Source organism: Miscanthus floridulus, chromosome 18, assembly GCF_019320115.1.
Source record: "Miscanthus floridulus cultivar M001 chromosome 18, ASM1932011v1, whole genome shotgun sequence".
NCBI classification, from domain to species: Eukaryota; Viridiplantae; Streptophyta; class Magnoliopsida; order Poales; family Poaceae; genus Miscanthus; species Miscanthus floridulus.
Window position 1 is genome coordinate 61409773 of NC_089597.1, and position 21716 is coordinate 61431488.

The following is a 21716-nucleotide window of genomic DNA, read 5'->3' on the forward strand; positions in this document are numbered from 1 at the left end:
ATCGAATCATGGAATTCGACGAGTGGAAAAATGATATTCATGTTACTTATTGTATTTTGAGGCCGTTTCCAGGAGCACGCCCGAAGTTTCATACATCTCACGCACGAAACATGGCGAGAAAATTATGGGTGAAGTGTTTTTTAATTATATAAAATGCAAACGAAGTTCGAAAATCATGAAACTTGGTGATGCGTCTTTACATCACATATGGAGGCCATGGTAAAAATTTGAGAACATTTCGTGCACGTTGTCATGTAGGATGGTTAGAAACCTAGACATCTCACGTTGCCGGCAGGGATGACCAATTCTGTAGAGCCGCTCCGAGTATAAACACGGTGTGCGCAAGCACCATATGATCAAGTGGTATGCAAATCTCAATAAACACTAGTCATGTATATATAGCCCCTCACTTGAAACTAGCCGTTGGAGGCTACACAAACTTTCCGTGCAGTCACTGGACATGTCCGATGCGTCCACGTTAGCTAGCCATTGGGCACTAGTCGTTGCCGACGGTTGGAGACTCGGGCATCCGCTGTGATGTCTGGTGTGCCACTGGACACGTCCAGTGCATTTTGACCTTCTCCAACCCCCTTGCATCGTCTCTAGAAACCCAGTTTGGTGCACCCGTCCAGTGCATCACCGAACACGTCTGGTGAACGCCTGTGACTGTGCTTCGTGCACACTTTGGCGTCCGGTGTGCCCCAATTGCCTGCACCGGACACGTCCGGTGCTGCAGTTGCAGTAGTCGTTGTTTCTTCGCGAGTCTTCGTCCATGCTTCTTCCCTCTTGTGTCTTGGACTCTTACTTGTTCTTGTAGGTCTTCTACATGTCTTCTAATGTCTTGCTAGAGGGGTTGGACATCCGTGTCACCACGTTGCCAAAGTCCAAGTCCACTTTGCGTCGTTTGAACTTTATCGAAAAGCACTAGCAAACAATATTAGTCCAAATGGTCATTTTGATCATCAAACACCAAAATCCAAACTAAATGGGCCAAAGCTCCATTCCTTACAATCTCTCATTTTGGTGACTGATGATAACACAATCAAAGAAAGCAAATAATAGATACAAAAATTAAAATACGATATACTTACTAGGTTACAATGCAAAGGCAAAATCATATGATGCTAAAAAGATACTGCTTGTAACAAACTTTGAGAACATATCTTGTCCATGCTAATGTCCCCATGTGTGGTATTAATCCACTTCCTCCCTTTCTTGGACCATCTCCCAAAATAGGGTTCTCCCCCGTTATTCTTTACGATCTCCCATAATGAAAACCACTCGTATCATTGAAAGAGATTTATACTGTTCATGGGTACCGTATCTATATTTTCCTTTTTTCTATTTTTTGTCCCTTACCTACTGGCAGATCATTTTTTCGTTTTTTTTTTGTTTTTTGCTTATTTTTTCCCACGCAACACGCAGGGTTACCTGCTAGTTCACTAGAGATTTTTATAACCAGACCAAAGCAATACTGTGCGGAAACTCAGAACTTGCAGCAGGCTCATTTTATTCCTATCTGTAAATCATACAAGAAAGAGCATATCAAAATGACTCCAACGACACAACCCTTGTCTTCACTGAATATATATTATATATTTATCATCGAGGAGTTATATTAAAAATCAGCAAGTGAACTTGCCAAATCCGATCTTCTCCGCGCCAACGTCGTAGATCACCTCGGTGCCCCGCTGCTGCGTGTTGCCGATAATGTTGAACGGCATCGTCGAAGGTCTCGGCGCGAACGCGAAGCAGCCGGTGGCGGGCGCCGTGTCATTAGGGTATATCAAGATCGCGACGGGGCTGAGGTCGAACACGGAGCCGTCGCTGAACTTGAAAGACACAGCCGGTAGGAAGATTGCATTCTGGCCCGTGAAGTCGTAGCACGTGTCGAGGGGGTCGTACGCCGGCGCCGGCTTGTACTGCATCATGGTGAACTTGAACCGGTCGCGGAGCGAAGTGTACGCCTCCGCTGGGAGGTAGGTGAGGATGGTGCTGGAGTCGAAGAGCGTGCCGTCTTTTGTGAACACCGTCGGTGGCACCGGCAAGATGAAGCCGCCGATGTCGATGGAGACGAGCTCCACGAAGTACAAGGACGGGTGATCTTTCTTCTGTATCATCGCCGTGTACTGCACGTTGTCGTTGGAGGCCGGAGTGGTGGAGCCGATGGTGAGGTACCCAGGCGAGGTGTCGTACGACGGCAGGCAGTACGAGAAGGTGGCGCCGAACGTCGCGGCGGCTTGCGAGGACAGCGACAGCGCGCCGCGGCCGAGGCCGATGACCCCATCAACGTCGCCGAAGCCACCGACGTTTGTCTGGCCGCATCCGAAAGCGAACCCGGGGAGTGCCTGCGTGGAGGTGAGCGACAGCGTCTCGTGGGACAGGACCCCAGCGGTGGACGAGCCATCGCCGTACTCGACCTTGTAGACGCAAGTGCCGTTGCTGCACTTCCCGCCGGCGGCCGCGCACTGCGGGTGGCCGCAGGGGACGGCGGAGTAGGTGGTGGACTTGGTCGGGTCGAAGACAGGGTCGTGCTGCTTGTAGCAGTGCCCGGAGCAGGGTAGGCACTAGATCCACGACACGTCGCTGCCGGTGTCGATGCTCAGCGTGTAATTCTGGTCCGGCGTGCCGAAGCCGACGGTGACCACGAACTCCAGCGTGTCGAGGGACGTCCCGGTGCTGTCCGGGATCGTCACGGCCGGCGCCTCAGCTGGCGGCGCCCCCGGAGGATAAAACGGAATTCCTCTAGGGCGAGGCGATGGAGCTGGACCGAAGGGAATCCCGGGGAAGCGGTCTGCCGATGGAGCTGGTGCGGCAGCTGATGATGACACGGAGGACCTCTGGAGGAGTGTGCTCAGCCGATTCATGTCGTGGTTGAGGACGTGGCGCTCAAATGCGCCGCAACATTTCGGTGGAGGACCTGGAAGCCCGCAGACTGCTGGGATTGTGAGCTTGTTGCCAGAAGATGTCACTGTGGGTCATTGGCATGCAGTAAACGGAGTCAGGTACACGTTAAGCATGAATATTATCGATCAGCTGTGTTTGTATATTGCAAACCTGAAACAATGGTTCTACACATTGAACTGAAAATTGGTTTAGAGGACCCGCGTATTAATATTGCTTTCTTTTTTACCAAAAAAATCAATTTGCCAGTTTTAGTATGCATTATGGAGGTGTCTATTACCATGTACCAGTAAGCAGCTACTGCATTCGAACGATCAGTAAACTGTTCATTTGTCTGACAGTATGTGTTGAAGTGATGTTTTTAATAAGATACTCGTCCACTACTTGAAACCAGAATTGTTCCGTCGGTTTTCAATTTTCCTTGTCAGTTTCTAACCAACATAACAATGTATAATCTTCATGTCGGTTCAAGGCAACCCAATAGGGGAATCTTGGTTTCCCGTAGTGCTCCTAGATGATGAACCCCCATGTTCCATCTATTGTCTAAAAAATTGTCTAATAATGTTTCCTTATTGAGCTTGTTCAAGATTTTATAGGGACCTCCGAGTAACTCCACTTGACTGAGAAAAGTTAATCCCCTATATCAGGCTAAAGAGGATTAAGAAAACATAACTACATATAATAAAGGAGATGTACTCTTGCAAATTGTGATTCTTCTTCCTTTAGGCATGGAACCCACATATCGCTTAGTAAAAAATATCTTTCCTGTGCTCTCGTTTCTCTTAGCTTATCTTCTCGTTGTAGATCCGTCGGCCTGTTTGCACAGGTGGACCATATGCTCTGCCATGACAACTTCTTTGGGGATGGCCCGGTTGCTCCTCGCCTGCTACCCATCCGGTGTGGCTCGGCGTCCGGGGAGAAGGGAAAGGGATGAATTGTTCTCTCCTTTCGTTGAAGGATCACAAGAGGAGTTTTCTAAATTATGAAAAAAATTAGGAAAAAAGAATCGGAAAGTAGACTTGTTGGAGCTATCTTTTTCCTCTTCAATGCCCTTTTTTATTATCATTACAAGTATATAGGGACAAGGGATCTATTTTCTAAATTTCATGGATATGTTTTTTGTGTTCAAAATTCTAGATTTTCTGTTTGTGAAATAAACATCACATTCATATATTACATAAACATGTATAATTTATGATAATTTTACAAATAAAATTGAGTTTAATCTTATTATTTGCATATTTATGACATCAGCAACCCACTGTAACATTTTAGAGTTTTTTAATAGGCCATTTTTAGTGTTTTAATATGGATTATTTCTTCTTCGAGTGATTGCACGGTAACTGTTTTCATAGCAACCTTATTAGTGGTATCTCAAGATTCTAACCAAAATTTACCATGTTTGACATGGAGAGAAAGGTCAAGGCATGGCCACTTATCATGTATTTAGCTTCTTAAATGTGGACATATCACGTCTGGTTATTTATTCGGATAATTTGTAGCGTCCAGATATTTGCAAATAAAAGCGTCAGGTTACTTATTCCGACAATTTGTCATAAAATCTGTATTCAATATGTAATTATGTATCACAAGATTTCTTGCAGTATACATAATTCAGTGTGTAAAGTCGATTTGCCCCTTAAACTTGTCGTTGAATTAACAAAAGGGAATTGCTGTTATACAAACGCCTCCTTTTTGTTTTGCAAATGATCAGGCCACGTTGCTGGCCATCGGTCAGGCTTCTCTTGTTGCTTACGTCAGCTCAGCTGACAAAGCATGAGCTCATTGCCTAAGATCTCAAGCGACTGAATTCTAGCGGATGTGTTAAAAACATTCAGAAGCCTATTAACTTTCAAAATAGGATAAATTACCCCCTAAAATAGTTCAGAGTGATTTCGATTGTTGTTTTGACACATGCGGCAAACACATCTAACGTCCTCATTTTTTTTGTCATGCCATATTAAAAAATCATGCAGATCTCACATGCTGCAAGTAGATGCGGCAAGTGATTTCGATCGTTGTTTTGTCACATGCTCCTAAATGATCTCAAATAAAAAATCAACTAGAAAGTTTTAGATGTCTTCAAGCGCTACAAGGTACAATGCGTGTCTCCAAACGAGATCGTTTGGAAAATTCATAATTTTGAATTTAAAATCTTGATAACTTAAAATAAATATTTACGCGTCTAAACGATCTCAAAAAAAAGGTTCTCAACCATAAAGTTACAGATCGTATGGAGACCAATAAGTTGGTATAGACCATGCCAACGTGTGAGGTCATTTAAAAATTCAAAAAAAAAGAATTTAAAAGTTTGTATTTCAAAATCTAATAGCTTACACGAATATCTAAGCTTCTAAAAATATCAACTAAAAAAGTTTTCTACAATATTGTAGACCTCATTGAGTTCTACGGTTTCATATAAAGTTTGTGTTTCATCAAACTCAATATGAAAATGTTAAGATTTTTTGATATAGAAGAAAGAGAGACCACCCAACATATGTGTCCCACCACCGTGTCTAAATCAAACCACCCTCGAAACCACGTTGAAATGGCCAGGGGATTTTTTATCCGATTTTGAAAGTTGAGGTGGTAAATTGTCCGATATTTGAGTGCGAGGATGCTTTTTATATTCAATGATAAGTTTAAGAGGGTAAATTAAACATTACTTTGGTATAAGATAGATGGCCTCACAAGGAAATCAGTATATACTAATACTAAATTGACAATATAAAATGCTAACAATTTTTCAAAACTAAATCGACAGTCCTTCTATATTTTAGGGCAAAATCAGTAGATGGCCTCGCTCCCGTTGAAGCTCCATAACCGGACTAGAATAGCCATTTGCGCCTCGAAATGAAATAACCACACTACACAATTTCTAGCTTGGCCTGACGGGTAGCATGTGTAGCACTAACATGCTGCAACTGTGCTGCAAGCTTTAAAGTTGTTCATACAAACGATTTTGTGCCGCAAGGCCGTTATTAGTACACGATGGTTCGACGCTCGTCCGTACCTGACTTCTTCCAGGGAGGGCAGTCGAGGTGAGCCTTGGACCTCAGCAGTTGGTCCATGCTGACGGAGAGGTATCGCCGCTTCGCCGCTGCACAAGCGCCGCAGAGAAGGCAGAGCACGAGCACACTCACCAGCGACCGTTGCGAGGCCATTGCGTGCAGGTGCAGTAGCGATCGCTAATGCTACAGCCGGTTTCGAGGGCTCCGTGGAGCTGATGGAGGGTGGACTCGTGATCCGGTCACTAAATAGCCGCGCTATGCCTCGCAAAAGGAGCACATCAGCTTTGGCTGAGGAAACTAAGATACATTTTTCTTTTAATTTCCTCGACCAAAATTACCACGATGCAATCGATGCAAAGGTTGATTTTCTTTTAATTTCCTCGACCAGCTGGGCCGGCGGATGCAAGGGTTGGCGCATGATCGATGGACCAGAGCTATAAGCAAAACGTACTCTCTATGCCCAAATAAACCAATTTCGATAATCATCTTAAGTCAAATTATTTTAGGTTTTACTATGTCAGAGCACACGATCATTGTCCAAACATCAATACCGGTTGTGCTCGACAACGATTGATTAACGATGCGTAAGTCTACGATTTAGAAAATTCGAGGGAAGCTATTCACCCGGCAGTAAAGACACCTATGCTCAAAATTCTTAATGGCGGTTATTTAGGATTCAAAGTTGCATGTCAATTACAACGAAAGAGATGCGGTACGTGGCAAAGCAGCAACACCAACGAAAGAGATGCGGTACGTGGCAAAGCAGCAACACAAACGACAATGGGAAATCTTAGCAGTCTTCGCAGCTTCAACGTGGATATCAGCGAATCCAAGTTGAGGCGTGCTTATATAATTCATCTATGATAAGTTGTTAGATGGTCCTAATTCTTTCCTTTGTACAGAATACACATATTCTTCCATGGCTTCTCCTCTGCTTCTGGTCGTTGTCTTGTGCAGCGACAACTGCTACATCGCTCATGCAGGCGACGAGCATGGGTTTGTAGTGGTGCCACGCAGGTCTTATGAGCCACAAGCAGTATGCTCTACATCCAGAGGTACGGGACCTCAGTATTTCGTCGTCGTCACTTGTTAGGCCGTCTCCACATTTGAGACTACGTAACCATATATACGCATCACGACTTTCAGTGAACCTGGAGCGGAGCAGCTAAGAGGGGCGGTGATCTACGTAACTTATTAAAACTCTAATTCTAAACTATGGCATCTAATTTCAATCTAAGCAAAACATATGCAATGATAAACTATATAGATGTGCAACTAAGAGTTTGCTTGGTGTGTTGCTATCTCTACCACAAAAGAGTTATACAACCTATGTTCCAATCCAATCCACTAGCCTATCAACTAAGCTAACAAGGTAAAGCACACAACCAATGTACACAAAGTAAATGCGAAAGGTAAATGGTGATAGAATGCAAACTCCTGTTTGACGACGCTGGTACTTTTAATGAGGTATCGAGAAACACGCAAGCTTGCCCCCTAGTCCTCGTTGGAGATCCTCTCAAGGAAGCCCTCACAAGGGCCAAGCTCCCGATCGAGTAACTCTGTGGACAGCACCGGGCCTTCCCCACGTGCAAGTGAGTCTCCGGAATGCCTCACCTGTACCGCTCCCCGCCTGAAATGATTAAGATACCCAAGAGGGGGTGAATTGGGCTAATTCTAAATTTTCTTGCAATAATTAAATCCTACGGTTAGCCCAATTAACCCCTTGTGCCTAGAAAGGTGTTTCTATTAAACTAACGCACAAAGGACTTGCAACCTATGTTCCAAACTTACTCTAGCATGGCAATTCTATGAATGTAAAAACAAGTATTGAATTGCTCAAAGTAAATGCTCAAAGTAAATGCTCAAAGTAAATAGAGAGAGAGGAATGCGGCGATGTTTTACCAAGGTATCGGAGAGTCGCCACTCCCTACTAGTCCTCGTTGGAGCACCCGCACAAGGGTGTAGCTCCCCCTTGATCCGCGCAAGGATCAAGTGCTCTCTACGGGTTGATTCTTCGACACTCCGTCGCGGTGAATCACCCACAACCGCTCACAACTTGAGTTGGGTCACCCACAAGCTCCGCCGGGTGATCACCAAGCTCCCAATCACCACTAAGCCGTCTAGGTGATGGTGATCACCAAGAGTAACAAGCACGAACTCTCACTTGACCACGCGAAGCCTAATAAGAATGGTGGATGCACACTTTGTTACTCTTGATTCACTAATGAGGCTACTCTCTTGAATTCTCGAATCTCAATCACCTCACTAGGACCTTGCTTTTCTTGGCACTCACAAATGTGTTTCTCAGCTGTTGGAATGAGCAAAAGTGACTCCACACACGAATGGAGATTCTATTTATAACATGGGCTGAAAAACGAACCATTATGTGCCTCTACAGGGTGACCGGACGCTCCGGTCATGTTGACCGGACGCTCCGGTCAGTTCAACCCGCACACCAGTGTTTTAGTGTTGACCGGACGCTGGCAGGGTCCGATCACCACTGACCGGACGCGTCTGGTCGTATTTAATCCTCACTGGAACCTTAGTGTACTCAACCGGACGCTGAACCCCAAGGGTTCGGTCAGTACTGACCGGACGCGTCCGGTCGCAAATTTTCTCTACTGAAACCTTACTGGAGTCGACCGGACATTGGCCCTCAGCGTCCGGTCACTCAACCACTCAGCGTCCGATCGCGCCTGATGCATTCTCCTTGATCAAATGAACTGATCGGACCCTGTAGCCAGCATCAGGTCCGACCAGAGCCAGTGTCCGGTCAGCATTTGACCCTCCATTCACTTCCAACTCTCGATCATATGTGAATGAAGTTTGCTTGATAGGATCATAGGCATATGTAGGAGCTACCTAGCGCTAGTTTTGACAAGTGTGCACCACACCTAACTCACTAGACTCATCTAGGTCAAGCTACCCATCCATACCCCCCTTAATAGTACGGCCAAAGGAAAAACAAAGTCCTAAACTACTCTAAGTGTCTCTCCAACTCTAATCAACACTTTGAACTAGTCATCCTTAGCCTTGTCGTCCATCCTTTGAAAACCAAAACGATTTCTATCATAGGGGCATGACCACCTTGATTGCCCAATTGATCTCCATTACCATGACCTAACTTAATTGCCTCTACAAAACACACGTTGGTCATAGTAATCTTGTATTGTCATTAATCACCGAAACCCAATTAGAGGCCTAGATGCTTTCAATCTCCCCCTTTTTGGTGATTGATGATAATACCACCTTGAGTACGTGAAAGAGTGAGGTTTTTGACATGCTTGGTTCATATAATCTTTTGACAATAAGAACAAAATAGTTAGGCAAGCTTATATGACTCAAGCCAACATGATGTACTCAAAAGATATGAAATAAGCATAAGTACAAGTGGTGAAGCTCATTTGCATCGGAGTAAAGCGCGGAAGCAAAAGCAAATGAGCATAACACAAGTGATATGACATATAAAGGAATTCAAAGTAGAGAGCACACATGTCATATATCACAATCACGTAGATATCACTATCACATAGATATAATAGTATGCATGAAAGTAAACACACGAATGCATAATAGTAATAGTGTATCACACAAATAAAACTCCAAATGTATATAATAGACTAATAGCTAACTAGGCTCCCCCTAAAAGTCGCTCCCCCTGAGTCTACATACTCGAACCCTCTCCCCCTTTAGCGTCAAACACCAAAACCTAAGGGTCGGTCGGCGGGGCTACAGCGGACGAGCTGGGTGCTAAGGTACGAGGGGCAAGCTAGAACTGATCTAACCCTAAGCTCTATACTAACTGACCCTCTGTGGCTGGAAGCGTTGCTGAAGCGGTCTAGGTCTGAGCTGGGGCAGGTGCTACCTGTGATGCTGCAGGTATGTCTGTCGTAGGATCTGACGATGCGACAAAAGAAGGGAGCCTCTGAGTAGTCACGGCGATGGGAGCTGCTATAGAAGGACCTGGGGCATCCATATGTGGCGGTGTGGGCATCCCTGTCAACTCGCTAAAAGATGCTCCAAGACTCCTGGAGACTGACGTGTCAGGCACAAATAGCGAGGGTGACTGATCTGGAGTGAAGCCCATCTGAAGTGGTGTGAACTACGGGGCTACCACTAGCGAGGATAACCACTGGGACACCTGTATGTGGGGGAAGCAAACGGAGCTGGAGGCTGTCCCTGACTCTAAAGCCCACTGGGCTGTACTGCTAGAGTCATCATAGTGGTAGTAGGCTGACCAATCTAGGGCGAAGGCTGTGGCTGTGGGGCCCCAATGGTTGTCACTACATGCTACATGAATCCCAAAAGCTGCTGCTGCATGAGTAACTGTTGTTGATGCATTTGCTGCTGCTGCTACTGGAGGACCTGCTGCTATCACTGAAACTCATCATGATGAGCCTGAAACTGTGCAAAGTTGGCAACAGTCTCCTGAGCCTGTCTAGCCTGATCCTGCTACATCCGCTCAAGGATAGCAATCAAAGTGGGGTCCGTCTGTGGTGCAGGTGGAGTGAAGCTAGAACTGCCGGCCTCTGCATCATTCTGTGTGGAGGCATCTGAGGAATAGACTGGTAGTCATCATCCGAACTGTCACTAGACTCGCTCCTCTCCTCCTGAGCCTCAAGCTGTTCCTCCTTAGTAGCGGCTATGACTCTGATAATCTCGTCCTGCTGAGCTGCAGACTCTGGTACATCTGGACGACAGCAATGCTAAGTGGGTGCCTATGGTGTGCTATGCCTGATCCTCTGTGCCATGTTATAAGCTGGAAACTCTATGGTGGCACCTCTATACTCTGCAACCATCTCTGGTGTCCTAACTTGCATAGCCTTGAGAATAAGGAATGTGATCCAATGTGCATATGGAAGCTTCCTACGCCCCTTGAAGCCCTCAGCTATAGTATCCTCCATCTCTGATAGAAGGAGGTCCCAAATATCAAACATTGTCTGCTGCATTAGGGCGTTGATTAGCTAAAGCTAGAGGCAAGTCAAACCCTCTCTATATCCTATCCTAGGAAGTAGTGTCCTCCTTATGATAGCCTCTAGCACTCTAGCTGTAGGAGTAAGATCACTGGGGTTCTAGCACCAAAGGGATCCTTGAAACAATGGCACACAATATCTGTAGGGGGCACCATACCACCATAAGAACGCCTAGGAGGCTCTTGCTATCCATAACATACCTCATGTAACTTGACAGGCTGCTCTTGTAGCCTCAGTATCTCCCTGGCCCTTTGATTCATCATCCTGTAGTCTCTGCCTCTAAATGCAAAGTGTATAAAGTTATGATGCGGGTCAATGTAGAGCGAAGCATAGAACTGCCAAACCCAAGATGGTACATACAATCCTATTCGACCAATCAGATCTATCAGCCCTGGCAGATATGCAAGGTAGGGGTGAATGTGCTCTCTAGCTGCTACGACTATAGACTCTATACTGTAGACTCTCTGAGATCTGAAGACTGCTCCACTGTTCAGATAGGCATTATAGAAATCCTCCTGCAGTAGCATGTAGAAACCCTCTGCTGCTCTCTCATCCGTCCTGGGTGGAAACCACACATCAAACTCCACAAAGCGAAGCTGCTGAACCTGTTTGGCCATGGCGGCCCTTAAGTCAAGGTGGGTCACTGGAGGCGGACCCTATGGTCTAGGCGGTGGACGTGATCCCCTCCGCTGTGTCAGCGGCCTTGGTGAGACTAGAACACGGGTACGACCAGAGCGGCGTAGCTGCGGCTGGGGTGCCTGCTCGGTCTCCTCAGCCTCCTCGGCCTACTGGTCCTGCTCACCCTCCTAAGGCTGCTGTGACGGCTATCCCTCCTGTGTCTCCTAAGCTGGCTGAGGCTCTTGAGTCTGTTGTGGCACCTGCTGTGTCTCCCCATATGGCTGACTCTCATCAATAGCATGATGCCTTCCTGCAACCGTGACAGTCCCAGGTGCACCACCATGAAGGCGCTCAACTAGCTTGATTCCAGCCCTTGCTTCCGGTGAAAGCGGCTGATCTGCAATGACAACTCCACTGTGGGCACCTCCTCTCTCGGCACGCTCTATGGCCTCAGCAATTGCTACTGCTCTGGCTGTCTCTGCATCAGGGTACTTGCGCTTCTTTGATGCAACCTTCTTCATCGCCTTGCCTTTAGGACCTATAGGCAGGCAAGGCGGAGGCCTCCGATCATCATCTCCTGGACCACCACCAACATTCTTGGTGCGAGCCATCTGATCTGACTAGAACCACAGCCGCTGACAAGATCAATAGTCCACTGACACTTTTGAGGCTTGGCCTCGATCCGTACTCGCGAGCTTGGCTCTGAGTTAACTGACAACAGCACCTGACACCTCAACGACACCGACTCGTTGCACAATGGAATAGATAGATATACAAATAAATACGATATATCTAATAGATGTGAAACCCTATGAGAGCAAGCAATGTAGGTACGAAATTGAATCGACTGGCTTGCTACCTGACGAACTGACGATCCGAAGAAAAGGAGAGAAGCGCCATGCGGGGGATCACCGGGACCGCTAGGGTTAGGGTTCGCGATGAATTGATGGCCCTGGTTGCAATTTGAAGTCAATGCTTGTAATAGCAGTGCGGGTAAGGGCACGACAGTATTAGAGTAAGGCCTTACCGGTGCTGGTTTGGCAGTGGGCGAGGAAACACGGCAGCGCTGGACAGAAACACGGTGAGCTCGGCAATGGCCCGGGCAGAGGACTTGCTACGGCGGCGAGGGAGCTCGGCGACGCAAGCCACGGCGAGGGATCTACGTTGTAGGCAGACCTTCAGCATGGGCGCGGCGAGCACCGGTGGAAGGCGGCGTGGACGCTGCGGTGGTGGAGCTGGATAGCGCGGCGACGTGCGGTGGCGCTGGGGCGGCGAGCTGGCGGCTAGAGACAGCGGCCTAGGCACATGAGGCGGCGGCTGCGGCGACTTGGCGGTTAGGGCAAGGAGCGGATGCGGGATAGGTACGGCTGGATTTGGTTATAAAGGGTCCCCCACATGAGTAGAAAAGGAAACAAATGAGAAGTCCGAAAAACACACATTTTCTACTGACCGGACGCTTCGGTGGTAGCGACTGGACGCTACCACCCAGCGTTCGGTCGATTCCAGAGAGGTCCAATTCCTCTGGAATCGCGACCGGACGCGTCCGGTGGACACCGACCAGACGCAGCTAGAGTCTGGTCAACTTAGCCTTCATCTTCTTCACACGACCAGACGCTGAGACGTCTCCTGACCGGATGCTGACAGACAAAGTCCGGTCACTCCTTTGCAGCGAGTTCACCACCTGTGAACTGACCGAATGCTGGACTGTAGAGTCCGGTGCAGCGTCCAGTCACTCTTTTCCAGCAAATCTTCAATGTTCCTCCGTGCTGCCTGTTCCCAATCAAGTCCCAACTCAAATAAGATCCAAATAAACACCAATTGGGACTGATGTGAGTGACCTCTCTCAAACCCTCATATGTTTCAAAATATTTTGTCTTAGGCTATAATTCTTTTTAAGAAAATAGGCAATAAGAGAGCAAATGGAACAAAACGACAAAATAACATTCATGCATATGCAATACTTGTAAGTAAATCTAGTTGCTTGTCAAGTTTGATCCAAGGTTAAGCTTCTTCACACACTTTTCAGCGGTTATCTTAACCATGTTAGACAAGCCCTATATGCATTATAAAGCACTAAACATGTTGTATATTACAATGAATGCAAGGGGCAACACAAGCTCATCTTTTAATGAAGTTACTAAAATCAAGTACATTGAGCTCATTCCGCAATTTACAAAAAGTTGTCTCATCTAGTGGTTTAGTGAAGATGTCCGCTAATTGATCTTCGGTTCTTACACCTTCTAGTGATATATCATTTTTAGCAACATGATCTCTTAGAAAGTGATGGCGGATGTCTATGTGCTTGGTGCGAGAGTGTTGAAACAGATTATTTGCAAGTTTTACCGCACTTTCATTGTCACACAAAAGAGGTACCTTTTCTAGAACTACACCATAGTCTAGCAAAGTTTGTTTCATGTATAATATTTGTGCACAACAAGTACCCGTGGCAATGTATTCTGCTTCGGCGGGGGACAAAGCCACACTATTTTGTTTCTTAGAGGACCAAGACACAAGTGATCTACCAAGCAAATGGCACCCTCCGGATGTGCTTTTTCTATCAACTTTGCAACTGGCATAATCCGAATCGGAATAGCCAACTAATTCAAATATAGCTCCTTTGGGATACCATAGGCCAATGCTTGGTGTGTGCTTAAGATACCTAAGGATTCTTTTTACGGCAATTAAATGTGTTTCCTTAGGATTAGTTTGAAATCTAGCACACATACACACACTAAATATGATGTCGGGCCTAGATACGGTTAAATATAACAAGCTACCAATCATGGAACGGTAGAGAGTTTGATCAATTGGGTTACCTCTCTCATCTAGGTCGAGATGTCCATTGGTAGGCATTGGTGTCTTGATTGGCTTACATTCATCCATCTTGAATCTCTTGAGAAGATCTTTTGTGTATTTCTCTTGAGAGATGAAGATGCCTTCTTTCATTTGCTTGATTTGAAAACCAAGAAAGAATGTAAGCTCACCAATCATTGACATCTCGAACTCCTTTGACATCAATTCACCAAATTCTTTGCATGAGTCTTCATTTGATGATCCAAAGATGATATCATCAATATTTACTTGACAAATTAAGATATGCCCATCAAGCTTCTTGGTAAATAGTGTGGTGTCGACCTTCCCAATGGTGAAGCTCTTCTCAATGAGAAAGTCCCGAAGGCGCTCATACCAAGCTCTTAGGGCTTGCTTAAGCCCATATAGTGCCTTGGACAACCTATAAACATGATTAGGATATCTAGGGTCTTCAAACCCGGGAGGTTGATCAATATAGACTAGTTCATTAATAAAGCCATTTAAAAATGCACTTTTCACATCCATTTGATATAGTTTCATTTCATGATGTGATGCATATGCAAGTAGGATACGGATGGCTTCTAATCTTGCAACCGGTGCAAAGGTCTCTCCAAAATCCAAACCTTCAACTTGGGAGAACCCCTTTGTAACTAGTCTTGCCTTGTTCCTCACAACACCTTGATTATCTTGCTTGTTGTGGAACACCCACTTTGTTCCAACGACTCTTGCACCTTTTGGTTGCTCTTCAGGAGTCCAAACTTCATTACGAGTGAAGTTGTTCAACTCTTCTTGCATGGCATTGATCTAATCCAGATCTTTAAGAGATTCTTCTATCTTGGTAGGCTCATAGCAAGAGACAAAAGAGTAATGAGCAATAAATGAAGCAAGTTTTTGAGATCGAGTCATTACACCCTTTGATGGACTCCCTATGATGAGATCTTGTGGATGATCTTGTAGGAGAGGTGTATTTCTTCTATTGACCACTTGAGGAGGAGGTTGTGGAGCGTCAACATCTTGTGCTTGTACCACTATTTGCTCAAGGGAGATATGAGCATCTTTATTTTCTACTCTCCCATCTTTTTCACCATCTTGTAGCACACTTGATGAAGAAAGTTGGTCAATGACTTGTACATCATCTTCATCATCTTTTGGCTTGATGTCTCCCACTGGAATATTCTTCATAGCCTCCCTCAATGGTTCATCACCTATATCATCAAGATTCTCATGTGCTCCTTGGGAGCCGTTAGATTCATCAAATTCTACATCATATGTTTCTTCAACTAAGCTGGTGGCATGATTAAATACTCTATATGCTTTGGACTTTGATGAGTAACCAACAAGAAAACCAATATCACAATGTCTTTGGAACTTCCCTAGGTGTTGCCTCTTTTTGTAGATGTAGCATTTGCAACCAAACACCCAAAAGAAGGAGACGTCTGGCTTCTTCCCATTGAGCAACTCATAAGATGTCTTGCCAAGGAACTTTTAAAGGAATAGGTGGTTGGATACATAGCATGCGGTGTTAATTGCTTCCGACCATAGAGCTTCGGGGGTGTTGTATTCATCTAGCATTGTCCTTGCAAGAGTGATCATTGTCCGGTTCTTCCTCTCAACTACATCATTTTGTGGAGGAGTATAAGTTGCGGAGACTTCATGTTTGATTCCAACCTCATCACAATAGGCTTCAATGTTTGTGTTGTTAAATTCTTTCCCATTGTCACTTCCTATCTTCTTGAGCTTCATTTCAAATTCATTTTGTGCTCTCTTAGCAAACTTCTTGAAGCAAGATGCAACTTTGGATTTGTCATGAAGAAAGAATACCCATGTATACCTTGAATAGTCATCAACAATCACAAACAATAAAGATTTCCTCCCAAACTCTTGTATGTTGTTGGTCCAAATAAATCCATGTGAAGGAGTTCTAGCACTCTTGTGGTTGACATAAAAGCTTTGGTTGGATGAGTATTTGCAACTTGCTTGCTGACTTGACCTGCACTACAAAGCTTGTCCTTTTCAAACTTCACATCCTTCAACCCTCTCACCAAATCATTCTTCATAAGCTTCTTGAGTGAGCTCATCCCAACATGAGAAAGTCTTCTATGCCATAGCCACCCAAGTGTTGTTTTGGTGAATAGGCAAGTCTTCAAATTTGCATCTTTGGAGGTGAAGTCCACTAGATATAAGTTGTTGTATCTAAATCCATTGAATATCACTTGATTATCATCTACCTTGGATACAACAACCTCCTTCTCGGTGAACAAGCATTGGAAGCCAAGATCACACAATTGTCCAACGGATAGCAAGTTAAAGCTCAATGAAGCAACATAAAGTACATTGGAGATGGAATGATTATTTGATATTGCCACTTTGCCCAATCCTTTAACCTTGCCCTTTGAGTTATCTCCAAATGTTATTCTCTCTTATCCATCTACCTCTTCATCTAGTGAGGTGAACATAAGAGGATCACCGGTCATATGTTGAGTGCAACTACTATCAATAACCCAATGACTTCCACAGGTCTTGTAGTTCACCTACACATAAGAGATTCAAGCTTTAGGAACCCAAACTTGTTGAGGGCCCTTCACCTTCTCAACAAGTGACTTAGCCACCCAAATCTTCTTAGGCCTATTCTTGTTAGGGGGTCCTAAGAACATGACTTTCATCTTTCCACTAGAATCCTTTCTAAGCATGTAGTGAGCATTGAAGGCAAAGGGTCTAGCATGCTTGGGTAAGGGTTGTGGCGGTGGAGTTTGACACTCATGAGCAAAGTGGCCTTCTTGTCCATACTCAAAACATCTCTTTGGCTTTGGCTTTGGCTTTGGCTTTGATTGTTGTTGTTGAACTTGAGCCTTCTTCTTCTCTACACTCGCCACATATCCAATGCCACTTCTATCCATCTTCATGATGGTGTTCAAGAGTAGCTCACTTTGGAGATGCTTGCCTCTTGCAAACTTGCTCAATCCCATCTTGAGATGCTCTTTCTCCATCTTGAGCTTGTTGTTCTCTTCCTTGAGAACGTCATTGTTCTTCTCTTTATTGAGCTTCTTGTTCTCTTCTTTGAGCTTCTTATTCTCAAGGATCAACTCTTCATCATGATCAAGAGTTTCTAGCACAATGGTGTTGTGGCTTTTTATCTCTTCAAGATCTTTCATGAGCTTTTCATTTGCATTCTTGAGCTTGACATATTCATCATAGTCATTGCACTCAACCACTTTCTTGCCTTTGCCACTAGATCCTTGCTCAATGCTCTCATCAATTAAATCATTTCATGATGTAGCTATATCAATCTTAACAACATGGTTAGTAGCATCATGTGGCTCATTTGGTAAAAATTCTTGAGCAATAACAAGAGTATCATAATTGATCTTTAGAGTTGTATATTCATCTTTTAGCTTGTTGTGGCTAGTGATGAGCTCATTGTGCACCCACTCAAGTTTATCATGTTTGTCTTTAAGCTCTTTCTTAGAAGATTTGTCCTCCTTGAGTTTGGATGATATGGCATCATTTGTTTCTTTAAGCTCAACATTAGCCTTTTCCAATGTATCGCATTTTGCTAAGAGTGAATCATTTTTAGCATCAAGCTTTTCATTTTTAGCTCTACTCTTTCTAATGATCTTAGTGTACTGTCTTAGTATTTTGACAAGATCATCATATGAAGGTGAATCATCATCATCGCTATCGTTATCATCATCACTAGCTTGCTCATCATCACTACTATCATCATTATTAGTTACCTTGTGTTCACCCTTGGCCATAAGACGTAGGTGTGTAGAGGATGATGATGGTGGTGGTGGTGAAGATGAAAGATCAATAGCAATGGCGGCCACCTTCTCATTTTCACTATCATCATCGGATGATCCACTAGATGAATCAATGTCCATGAGCCAATCACCGACGATGTAGGCCTTTCCACTCTTCTTCTTGTGGAAGTCCCTCTTTTTGCCATCTCTCTTCTTGTATGGCTTGTTCTTCTTCTTCTCATCTTCATCTTCGTTACTTGAGTCATCTTTCTTGCCCTTGTTCTTGTTCTTGAACTTGTCTTTCTTGGGCTTGGTGCATTGATGTGCTAGATGACCAAGTTCACCACAATTGAAGCAATCCATTTCGGAGATTGGCTTTCTTCTAGAGCATGTGAAGAACTTCTTCTTCTTTCCGTCGAACTTGATGCCACTCTTGTTTAGCTTCTTTAGCATTTTGGCGGCTTTCTACACCATGAGAGCAAGATCCTCATCTTCATCTTCTTCATCACTTGAGCTCTCATGCTCAAGTCTTGCTTTGCCCTTATCTTGGCTAGCTTTGAATGCTAAGTCCTTCTCTTTCTTCTTGGTAGAGGATGAGCCATCTTGTGGCATGATGTGCATGTACATCTCATGAGCATTGATCTTTCCCAAGATTTGTGTCAGTGTAGCGGTGGAAAGATCACCTTGGTGTAGCATGGTCACAATATGCCCATACTTGTCAATGGGGAGGACACTCAAGATCTTTCTCACAACGTCGGATGGTGACATTTGAGTAGGTCCAAGACCATTGACTTCCTCTACAAGAGCATTCAAATGTGAATCCATCTCATTAGCACATTCTTTGGGAAGCATCTCAAATGAATTTAGCTTTTTGATTACAAGATGATAGCTTTCCTCACGCTCACTCTTGGTTCCCTCATGGAGCGCACAAACGTCCGACCATAGTGCATGGGCATCTTTGTGGTTCCTTACTTGGTTGAACACATCTTTGCAAAGGCCTCTAAAGATGGTGTTTCGAGCCTTTGCATTCCACTTTTCATAATTAACCTCATCGCCTTGTAAGTGTGTAGCATCCCGAGGTTTTGGGAAGCCTTGTGAGGTGGCTCTAAGTATACCAACGTCTAGAGCTTCTAAGCACGCCTCCATGCGGATTTCCCAATATGAAAAGTCATATCCCTCAAAGATAGGAGGAGGTCCATCCCTGTGAGACATCTTGCTCTTAAGTGGTTAAGCTTAAAACTAGAGCACGAGGCTCCGATACCAATTGAAAGGATCAAGATACCCAAGAGGGGGGTGAATTGGGCTAATTCTAAATTTTCTTGCAAGAATTAAATCCTACGGTTAGCCCAATTAACCCATTGTGCCTAGAAAGGTGTTTCTATTAAACTAACGCACAAAGGACTTGCAACCTATGTTTCAAACTTACTCTAGCATGGCAATTCTATGAATGTAAAAACAAGTATTGAATTGCTCAAAGTAAATAGAGAGAGAGAGGAACGCGGCGATGTTTTGCCGAGGTATCGGAGAGTCGCCACTCCCCACTAGTCCTCGTTGGAGCACCCATGCAAGGGTGTAGCTCCCCCTTGATCCGCGCAAGGATCAAGTGCTCTCTACGGGTTGATTCTTCGACACTCCATCGCGGTGAATCACCCACAACCACTCACAACTTGAGTTGGGTCACCCACAAGCTCCGTCGGGTGATCACCAAGCTCCCAATCACCACTAAGCCATCTAGGTGATGGCGATCACCAAGAGTAACAAGCACAAACTCTCACTTGACCACACGAAGCCTAACGAGAACGGTGGATGCACACTTTGCTACTCTTGATTCACTAATGAGGCTACTCTCTTGAATTCTCGAATCTCAATCACCTCACTAGGACCTTGCTCTTCTTGGCACTCACAAATATGTTTCTCAGTTGTTGGAATGAGCAAAAGTGACTCTACACACAAGTGGAATTCTATTTATAACATGGGTTGAAAAACGAACCGTTATGTGCCTCTACGGGGTGACCGGATGCTCCGATCATGTTGATCGGATGCTCCGGTCAGTTCAACCCACACACTAGTGTTTTAGTGTTGACCGGACACTGGCAAGGCCCGATCACCACTGACCGGACGCGCCCGGTCGCATTTAACCCTCACTGAAACCTTACTGTACTCGACCGGACGCTGAACCCCTAGGGTCCAATCAGTACTGACCGGACGCGTCCGGTCATAGATTTTCTCCTCTGGAACCTTACTGGAGTCGACCGGACACTGGCCCTCAGTGTCCGGTCACTCGACCACTCAGCGTCTGGTCGCGCCAGATGCATTCCCCTTGATCAAATGAACTGACCGGACCCTGCAGCCAGCGTCCAGTCAGCATTTGACCCTCCATTCACTTCCAACTCTCGATCATATGTGAATGGAGTTTGCTCCTTAGGATCATAGGCATATGTAGGAGCTACCTAGCGCTAGTTTTGACAAGTGTGCACCACACCTAACTCACTAGACTCATCTAGGTCAAGCTACCCGTCCATACCCCCTCAATAGTATGGCCAAAGGAAAAACAAAGTCCTAAACTACTCTAAGTGTCTCTCCAACTCCAATCGACACTTAGAACTAGTCATCCTAAGCCTTGTCGTCCATCCTTTGAAAACCGAAACGATTTCCATCGTAGGGGCATGACCACCTTGATTGCCCAATTGATCTCTATTACTATGACCTAACTTAATTGCCTCTACAAAACACACGTTAGTCATAGTAATCTTGTATTGTCATTAATCACCGAAACCCAATTAGGGGCCTAGATGCTTTAACTGCCGTCTTCACAATCGAGTTTTCAGCCAAACCGCTACGGGCCTCGTTCCCTTCGGTACACAGTGGTGGCCGACCACACTTTAAACGCAGTTGGTGTGGTCTCACAAGACACTACAAGCCGCTCTGAGTATAAACATGGTGTGCGCAAACACCTTATGATGAAGTAGTATGCAAACCTCACTAAACACTAGTTATATATATATAGTCCCTCACTAAAAACTAGCCGTTGGAGGCTACACAAACTTTCCGTGCAGGCACTGGACATGTCCGATAGCCATTGGGCACTAGCCATTGCCGACGGTTAGAGACTCGGGCATCCGGCGGACACGTCCAGTGCATTTTGACCTTCTCCAACCCTCTTGCATCGTCTCTCGAAACCCAGTTTGGTGCACCCGTCTGGTGCATCACCGGACACGTCTGGTGAATGCCTGTGACTGTGCTTGGTGCACACTTTGGCATCCGGTGTCACTACCCTAGTTTTCGACCTCACTGCCGGTTCAAAATCCCCCTTTACTACCGGATTTTGAATTGGCAGTGATATGGGGTTGACATCACAGCTAGTTCTTATGAACTGACACTGATATGATTTTTAGGAAATCCAAAAAACAGGCAAAAAATAAGGATTTTTTTTAAATTTCGGGAGAGAGACAGCCACACGGTCGGGCATCGCAAGTCACAAGTCACACGATTTTTCACGCGAAAGTCACACGCTTCGCGGCCACCGACGCTCGAACTCCTCACCTTCTGCTTCTAGTCTTCAGCCCCTAACCACTCCACCTGCAAGTTATTTGTGTTTGAATGAGATTTTCGTCCTAGCCATTTTATGTTTATCTGATTTTGAAATGCGTATTTGGGAC

The 21716-nt window shown here is 45.2% G+C and overlaps 1 pseudogene; it reads right to left on the reverse strand.

The window, feature by feature from the left end:
- Window positions 1–1625: 1625 nt before the first annotated feature.
- On the reverse strand, window positions 1626–2885 carry LOC136519805 (aspartyl protease family protein At5g10770-like; annotated as a pseudogene).
- Window positions 2886–21716: the final 18831 nt, after the last annotated feature.